Source organism: Topomyia yanbarensis, chromosome 3 (assembly GCF_030247195.1).
Source record: "Topomyia yanbarensis strain Yona2022 chromosome 3, ASM3024719v1, whole genome shotgun sequence".
In the NCBI taxonomy this organism is placed as follows: domain Eukaryota; kingdom Metazoa; phylum Arthropoda; class Insecta; order Diptera; family Culicidae; genus Topomyia; species Topomyia yanbarensis.
Genome location: NC_080672.1, coordinates 336,426,002 through 336,435,803, shown reverse-complemented (window position 1 = coordinate 336,435,803; position 9,802 = coordinate 336,426,002).

Below are 9,802 nucleotides of genomic sequence, written 5' to 3'. Positions count from 1 at the left end.
TGCCTGCAAAGCGAGAATCACACACAACGGCAGCTGATCACCCCAACACATTTGATCTATTTAATTTTATCTATTTAATTTGATCTATTTAAATGCTGAGGTTGAACGCCGGGATCTTTACGTTGTTGAGGTGATCTCAATTTTCACGGTAGGGTATGGAGCTGTTTTCTTCATTTTTTATTACGATTATAGAACTTTGGGTTCGTTCTCCCCTTTTCTGGTTAGAAAAAATGACTGTAAATATCTTTAACCCTGTATGCCGGGATGGGAATCGAACCCAGCTGAGCTACGTACAAGGCAATCGATTTACCAACTACGCTATGCTTGCCTCCTGTCTTCTTGGTGAAGTTTAGTTGGCGACCTGTTTTACTTCCCTGCATTTAGGTTTCTATATAGTTGAGAAAACGAGCGATAAATTTTGAGGTAATTTTCTGTATATATTCGAGTTTTTTCATTTGAAATGTTCGTGTCGCGTAACTTAAATATGTTTGACACTCATGTTTTATCCACTTTACATTGGAGAATATCACATTTATTGTGATTAAATCTGAATGGAATTTTATTAGCTTGCGTTTTCAGTTCGACCATTTCAGCCCGACCAACCGCCAGCTACGGGCCTATGTATATCAAAACCAGTAAACTGAGGAAACCATTTTTAGGAGGTATGACCTGGTTGGTGGATTGTCGATTACGGTGAATACGTATTCTTTAATATTTACTTTGTCTCGGGCTCTAGATCCGTGCATAAATAAATGTTTTGAAAAGACGAAGGTGATTGTAAAAAAAACGTCATACAAGAATCATTGACTTAGATTTCCCGTTTTAAATCATGGATCGTGAACTCTGTCTGACCATATCTATTAAACTTCGAATCGAAGATAATTCGATCACTAACACAGAAATATTTTGTCGTTGCAGGTACCTCGAAAGTTTTGCCAGACAATCTCAGAATTGTCATATTCTGCCTAAAGTAGACCAACGACTTTACTGGTATTTTGTGAAGGGCTACCGCGTCTACATTCCCGTTCACAAAGTTGAGATCGATGGTGTGGCTATCAATTCGAGTTTATCATGAATGGATCTACAAAAGCACAGGATTGACTGTTCCAAACACCGGTCGCTCCAGTGAGCGAAGCGATTTTGAAATGCGAACATGCTGAACGGGACGCATTATATGTCTCTTTAAACTCGTATCGGGTGACCTTTAGCGACAGTTTTACCTAATTACGTCTCTTTCAATAAAATACATATGCCTGTCCGTCTGTTTGTACCACAAGTCAGGCATTGCACTAAATACAACTAAATGGACCATTGGTTTCGCATTGAGAATGCTGAAAAGTGTGCCTATTGTGGAGAGAATTCACTTTATTTAAGGGGAAAAACATCGCTCGTACAATATGAAGTGTTACTTTAAAAGACGCTCTAACTTTCACCAGTGAAACAAAGGTGCTTTCAGGACAAATCGATATCAGAATATTTCATAACCGATCACTATAGGCGCTGCTATAGAATAACTAACGAGTCCGGATTCGAAGTAAACCAGACTTTATGATTTCCTAAGAATAGGGAACGTGCCAATTGAGCCAGACGCTACTGATTCCTGATTAGGAATGCTGAGTAAGCTTATGTAAAATTTAGAAGAACATTCTGTCATATTGCTAGGCAGGACTGTGCCGTAATATCCATCAGAAGGAACCAGAAACTGCGTCTAAAAAAACCTAACGGTGTCATGTGGTCAGCGGTTGAAGTTTTTATTAAGTTTTATATGTCAAAAAATGGATCCACACTTTGAACAAACTGCATCCTAATTGTATTGAATGTATTTCGGTTATTCTGGACTCTCGAATGACTGGGAAATGTTCAATAATACTTATTAACGGTCGAAAATCTATCTATCTTCTTCAATATACATAAAAGTCAATGTTTGTATGTATATGGTTTATAGACTCCCTAACGGTTTAACCACATAGTAGACATTTGCCATGGAGCGTGTTTGTGTGCTATTGGTTGGGGATTATCTGCCCGCCAGATGGCGCATCGGAACAAATTGTGTTTTCCTTCTATTTCGTTGAAAGTCGCAGCAACGCGCGATGGGTATTAGCTAGTATGATATAAAAATCAGCCTCGATAATCGTAGTATGTGTTCCTGAACAAGAAAATTACAATAACGTCATCAAACCGATAGAAATTTTACTGGTTAATTTTGTTTAGTATACTTTTTTGACACTTTTATCACTCTTCGATCTTCTTGTGTTTTTGGTTATTTTATTTCATTTTTCTGTTTTAGTTCAGTAGGTTCTTTTGTTTCTTTTACAAATCAAGCGACACCATCCACGTAAATTAAAGAAATATTATTCTTAAATTTATTTTCTCATAAAATGTCAAAATAAGGAAAAAAAATATTCTTGTGTTCATAGCCGATAATCAACTACAATGAACAAATCGATGGAAGATTTATTCAACACCATTCAAGCTAAGCACCTAAATTTTTCTCCGTGTTCCGATCCAAAACTGCAACGAAAGCGTAATAGAAATTTTTCCCGAACCCGGCGAAAGGTGTTCGATTTCAATGAGATTTTTTTCCTCGACATTACTTTCGGTTCGTTCCCGGTTTGCATGCTTCCTTCTTATCAATCCCGTTATGTGCATCCTTCACGAACCGGTTCTTTTTTTCTCTCTCTCTCCTAGCTGCCACCCGAAACTGATGGTAACCATTAGCCATGCGTTTCTGCCTTGGGGTGATTGTCGCTACTGCGCGAAGACCGTTTGAAACTCGCATCGCAAGGTGTAGCAGGGAGCTCACTGGTTTTTGTGCTGCTGATAAAACGTGACGGATGGCTTTTTTAATCGAATCTGTTGCATGCCAGCTAATGTTTACCCGTACCACAAAGCCATCAATTATGTCAGAATATTCCGGCATCAAATTCCCTTCTGCATGCTAATTTGCTAGAAAGCGAACATGTTTGGTTTATGATACTGATTAAGTGCAGTAGGGACAGGTGTACGATGAAGGTATTATTTTCAGCACAAAGCGCGAGGTTGTCTAGAAAAAAAAATAAAGTGAAAAAAATGAATAGGAAATTTTACATTTTCATTTGATGGATTGGCAGTTGGCATATTTAATTTCAAGCATGGGCAGACGTCCGATAGGTATCCCCAAACAGGATCAGGCTGCTACCCTGACAGGCAGAAAGTCACTATCATCCTTCTACACCGACACACATCATATCATAGTAAATGGATTCATTTCACAGCTCATTCTCAACCCAAACCAACTACCTTAGACAAACAAGCTTCCCCTGCTCAGATTACTTCACAGGCACCACACGGAAAGTGTCGTTTCCCTGGCGACCGATGATTCGACCGAACCGTTTCGCAATTAGATGCAACATAAATTGTTACACCATTATATGTTCGTTTTTATGCTTGAAGCGCATCAGGCAGCACCCATCCCTACTAAGCCACACCACGCAAACATCCGAGACCCTGTCGTCGGGTTAATATTCTTGGCGCTAGCGCTTACAGAGCCAATCGAAATAGCTGCCACCATCCCCAGTGCCACTGGAGTTCAACTAAACGCTCAACGATTTGTGTAAATGGAACGAAGAAAACCTGTTCCTTGGAGACGATCCGACCAGCACGAAAGTCCCATCAGTAGCTGGAGGTAGTTTCGATTCGCCCGACAAGGAGAAAACAATTGAATTGCATGACCAAGATAATAAAGTAAACACACTGTAATCGTTTCATGTAACGTTACTTCTTCACACCTTAACCTCATCTGTGCCGCTACGATGCACATTATCATGTTCTTCATCGCTGTCGATTTTAGCACTAAATTGCAATACAGATGACCGAGAGTCATAAACCGGTAACAAACAACCAATCCTTACAGTAGCTATGTCAAAACAATTTGTATAGGTAGCAGTATATAACTAACAGTAAAATTGATCAACAGAAAAGTTCAGATTATATCACGCTAGAGCGGTTCGTCCTAGGAAATGACAATCAAGTATTTCGCGCACTCCAAGTTGGAATGAACTTTGTTGATATTGATCAACCGAACCGACGTAAAACTTTCCAATGAAACGGAGTCGTTCTATGGCAAATTGTAAACTGAAATTTTACTGTATTCACAACGTATGTGTATAGTTATTACGTGCATCCAATTAATTATTCAGTGTTGATGTTACACAGTCTTGCTGATTTCCCTCCCGCGGACCAGGCAACAATGATTATAATTTACAATCGACCTGCGACTGGTGAAACTGCCGTTTTTTGTACTCTTACTTAACGGCTTCCATGATAAAATACATTCCAACTAATTGAGCTACCAAAAAGCACTGTCAACTTATACAGGTATATCATGAGCTTTTTTATTTTGTACCGATCCGAATGGGATGAACAAATTTAGGTTAACTGGAAAAAGTTCAGTGTGAATTATTGACTCATACCCTCGGTGAATCGTTAAAACGTCCATAACTATCTAATGAATAATGAGAATATCTAAAAATGTTTTATCATCACAAAAACGAAAAATGAGTTAAGTAGATTATCGTAGAAAGATTTGTTTTAATCCACCTAGACGTTTGAACCATTCTCACTTGTCCGAACCATGATTTCATAGTTTATTATTTATATAAATTTGTCGTTAGTGTCACACTCAGTACCGTCTTTACTGGGCCAAGTCAAGGGGCCCCGGGATTTTAGGGGCCCCCACCGAATATAGAATCATTCTGAAGGCCATGTTCCAAAAAATTGTAGCACTAAATTGTTCATAATCCTTGAGTGGGTAGTTAACAATGAATCAGTAGCAGCTTGGAGTCGCACATTGCACCTTTTCCCATGTGTTGTTTGAAAAGCATCAAACAATCAAGTGGAGTGTTACTATGTTTCAATTGCCGAAAGGTTCTACTGTATCGATTTTGTTGGCTATTTACGGCAAATTTAAGACTAAGAGAAACGAAAGCAATGAAATTGAAAGACCAATATGTATTCTAGAGCGAATCAGTTATAAACTTAGAACGGAAAACCAGTACTAGGACTGTCCATATGCACCTGCCAAGTCTTAGTTTTCCGTTCTAAGTTTATTTTTTTTATTCATTTCATTTATTTGATAGGCACCAATGCGTTAGCTTGGCGGTGCCAAATTCTTTTGTTTTTACATTTTGGATATTTTAAAACTAGGAGGTTACAATGTTGAATTTTTTTTTTAAGGAGAAAAATTTTACAGCTAACTTAAGACTAGAAATAAGATTCTATATACAAGAGAGGGGGCAAAAATCATTTTTATGAAAAAATTTAAAACAAGGTATTCAATAGTAATAGTTTTTTAGGAAATATTTACAGTTATCTTAAACTAACAATATAGTTTGGTACACAAAAGGGGGAACAAATATTTATGAAAAATTTCACAGGTGTTTAAAAACTAGGTATACAATTCTATTTACAAGATGGAGGACAATAGTTTTAACAAAGAGGTAAAATTACAACTATCTTAAAACTAGGAATGCGGAATACAAATTTGATTTTTTATCGGAGACTTATGCTTGGTCATTTCCAAAATCGGTGTAGAAGTAGTTGTATCAAGGACAGGGGAGAGAAGGCGTAGATGGTGACCGGGAGAGAAGAGCAAAAGTTGCAACTTTCGGGCAAACGGGAGATCAACGAAACAAATTAGCGCCTCAGTCTAGTAGGTCGGATTGGCGGATGGTATTCTTCGTGGTAGCCCTCGTCACAAGCGCACAGACTACTTTCCGCAAGCCCAATACGCCGCAGATGCGCATCCATGGTGTAGTGATTGGACATAAGTCGGGACATTACACGAATAAAATCTCGACCCACATCCATCTCCCTGAACCAAGGCTTCGTTGATACCTTTGGGATAATCGAATGTAGCCATCGTCCAAGTTCACCATTGCTCCATGAGGTTTGCCAACTATTGAGTGTCCTCTGACGACAAATACTAAAAAATGTGTTGAAGCAGATTGGTCTTTCGTATATGTCACCATTTAATGCGCCCGCCTTTGCTAATGAGTCGGCCTTTTCATTTCCCGGGATAGAGCAATGAGAGGGGACCCAAACAAAGGTAATCTGATAAGATTTTTCAGATAACGTACACAAGGACTCCCGTATGTTCCCCAGGAAATATGAGAATTGCTTTTTGGGCTTCATCGAACGAAGAGCCTCGATAGAGCTGAGGCTGTCCGAAATGATGAAGTAGTGATCTGTGAGCAGAGTGTCGATGATCCCAAGGGTGTACTGAATTGCAGCTAACTCTGCGACGTAAACTGAAGCAGGATCATTGAGCTTGAATGAAGCGGTGATAGTATTGTTGAAGATACCGAAGCCAGTGGACCCATCGAGATTTGATCCGTCAGTGTAAAACATTTTGTCGCAGTCGACTTCTCGGAATTTATTATAAAATATATTGGGGATCACTTGCGGGCGTATATGGTCCGGAATTCCACGAATCTCTTCCTTCATGGATGTGTCGAAGAATACAGTAGAATCAGAAGTATCTAGGAAACGAACACGGTTGGGAGTATATGAAGAAGGATTAATGTTCTGTGCCATGTAGTCGAAGTACAAGGACATAAATCGGGTTTGAGAATTAAGCTCGACGAGCCTCTCGAAGTTTTTAATCACCAACGGGTTCAGAATGTCGCATCGGATGAGCAATCGATATGAGAGTTCCCAAAATCGATTTTTTAGCGGAAGAACGCCCGCCAGCACTTCGAGACTCATCGTATGGGTCGAGTGCATGCAACCCAAGGCAATGCGCAAGCAACGATACTGGATTCTCTCCAGTTTGATGAAGTGTATGTTCGCAGCGGAGCGGAAACAGAAACACCCGTACTCCATCACCGACAATATCGTTGTTTGGTACAACCTGATCAGGTCTCCTAGGTGAGCACCCCACCATGTTCCAGTTATTGTTCGGAGAAAATTGATCCTTTGTTGGCATTTCTGTTTCAGATACCTAATGTGACATCCCCAGGTACCTTTAGAGTCGAACCAGACCCCGAGATATTTAAATGTGAAAACCTGATTGATCGTTGCACCCATTAATAGAAGCTGGAGTTGCGCCGGCTCACGCTTCCTAAAAAAACAACCAACTCAGTTTTCTCCGTGGAGAGCTCAGCTGAAGAGCCCAAGCAGACAAATTGTCCAAGGTATTTTGTAATAGTCCTTGCAAGTCGGCAGCTTTGGGTCCTGTAACAGAGACCACCCCGTCGTCTGCAAGTTGCCTTAGCGTGCATGAATTGGCAAGACAATCGTCAATGTCATTCACGTAAAAAATGTAAAGCAGGGGACTTAGACTTGAGCCCTGGGGAAGACCCATGTAGCTAAATCGCGATGTTGTTAAATCGCCATGCGAAAAGTGCATGTGCTTTTCAGACAACAGGTTTAGCAAAAAGTAATTCAAAATTGGTGATAGACCATGCTGGTGCAGCTTCTCTGACAGAATGTTGAAACTGAGTCAAAATCACCCTTAATATCCAAAAAGACTGATGCCATCTGCTCTTTGTTAGCATAGGCAATTTGGATTTCTGTAAAAAGCAACGTAAGGCAATCGTTCGTCCCTTTGCCTTTGCGGATTGTGTATCTGACAGTAAGCCATTTGCTTCAACCCAATTGTCGAGGCGAAACAAGATCATTTTCTCGAACAACTTTCGGATACAGGACAGCATCGCAATCGGTCGATACGAGTTGTGGTCGGAGGCTGGTTTTCCTGGTTTTTGAATGGCGATGACCTTCACTTGCCTCCAGTCATGAGGGACAATGTTACCCTCAAGAAACTTGTTAAAAAGTTCAGCAAGCGCCTTTTTGCAGTGTCAGGCAGATTTTTCAGCAAGTTGAATTTGATTCTGTCCAACCCTGGGGCGTTATTGTTGCATGACAAGAGAGCAAGTGAGAACTCCACCATCGAAAACGGTGTTTCGTTCGCGGTATCGTGAGAAGACGCGGCGCGGCACGTTTTCTGTACCGGGACAGAGTCCGGACAGATCTTCTTGGCGAAAGCGAATATCCAACGGTTTGAATATTCCACGTTCTCGTTGGTACTGTTTCGGTTACGCATACGTCGAGCCGTACCACAAAGAGTGCTCATTGCTGTTTCTCTCGTTAACCCGTCGTGAACCGGCGCCAATAACTGCGTTTTTTGGCTTTCATTAGACTCTTCATTCGCCTTTCTAAGTCTCCCAGAACTCTGACCAAAATGTTCGAGCACGAACTTTTGCCGGCCACCGAAGGACTATCTTCGCTGGTTTTAGAAACCAGCAACTCACAAGCGCGCACGAAAACAGTACCAAACACGGCCAATTATTGTCACTCACCGTCTTCAATTTGGCCGGTTTAATGTATCGATCGGAATCGCCTTTTCAGCGCGATCACCGATGGTACAACACGCGAAATGTCCCGCACCGAATAGTTCACCTGTCGCTAGGGAACTTAGCCAACTTGCACTGTGGCTCACCGTATCACAAAACGAACCGAAACACTAAGTCCACCAACCCATACAGTTCTGGATATTACAAAGCGTTCGATGCCCTACCGAGGCTCTAGGAGGAATGTAGATGGAAGCAATGCAAAGGTCCTTACCTTTGATTAGAACTTGACAAGCGACAATTTCAATGCCTGGTGTCGAAGGGAGGTTAATTCGGTTGAAAGAATAACACTTTTTGATCCCCAAAAGTACTCCTCCATAAGGGTTTTCTCGATCCAGACGGATTATATTAAAGTCGTGTAAGTTGAGATTTATATCGGAAGTTAACCAAGTTATAAGTAATGCACATAATGCGAAAGCATCACATTTTAAACTGTTTAGTAAAAATTTGAAGGAATCGATTTTCGGGAGGATACTTCTGCAATTCCACTGCAGGACAGTGATCAAATCAGTGACCTCGTTTGATGACATAGCCATAGTTCAGTTTAGCTTTGCCAATTTCAAAATCTCAGTTTATGGCCATATGGCAAATTAGGCGTCACGGCAAAGTGCACGAATCAGAATCAGGAATCAAAATATATTGGCTGAAAGAGGAACGGATCTCGTAGATATTCGAGGATTAGTTCCTCGTGGCAGCGTGCATTCCTATTTCGACTGTTTTGCGTAACTGGCATTGGAATGGATTATGCTGCTCATATCAATAGGTTCGAGTGATTTCGATGTTTCGCTATGTTTATTTGTTTACGTAACAATTAATTTAATTGAACATTTGAACTTTCGAATGGTGAAAAGGCTAATTATTGTATTGTAAAACATCCAAGTGTAGAGGTTTATTGTGAAAGAGAAGAGTGGTGGTTCGCGTGCAAAGTGCACAGAGCGTCCTTTATTCTTCCCTTTATATGCTCTGAGGTGCACTACATCCCTGCTTTGCGTGAAGCGAATTGATCAAAACTTTTATACATTATAGTATATTATTTCAATAACATGCTGAAATTTTTTTATGCAAAAATATCGACAAACGACTCGGTGATGAAGCTTTTTGTAGAACGTCTCTGGAAAAAACATGATTTGCGGTGTTACCTACCATTCCAAATCTACTGAACCGATTTCTTTCAAACTTAGCATACACATTGTATGCAAAAAATACCTAACCCCTACGTTGAGCTTTTGAGATAAATTTTCAATTAAGGGATTTTTTTACTCATTTTAAATAAAAATTACCATTTTTCATAAAAAATTCTGCATTTTTATGAGTAAACACCCCCTTAAATGAAAAATTATCCCAAAACACATTTTAACATAGAATGTGTATGGAAATCTGTTAGGTAGTTTTTGAAAGGCAGGTAACACCGCAAA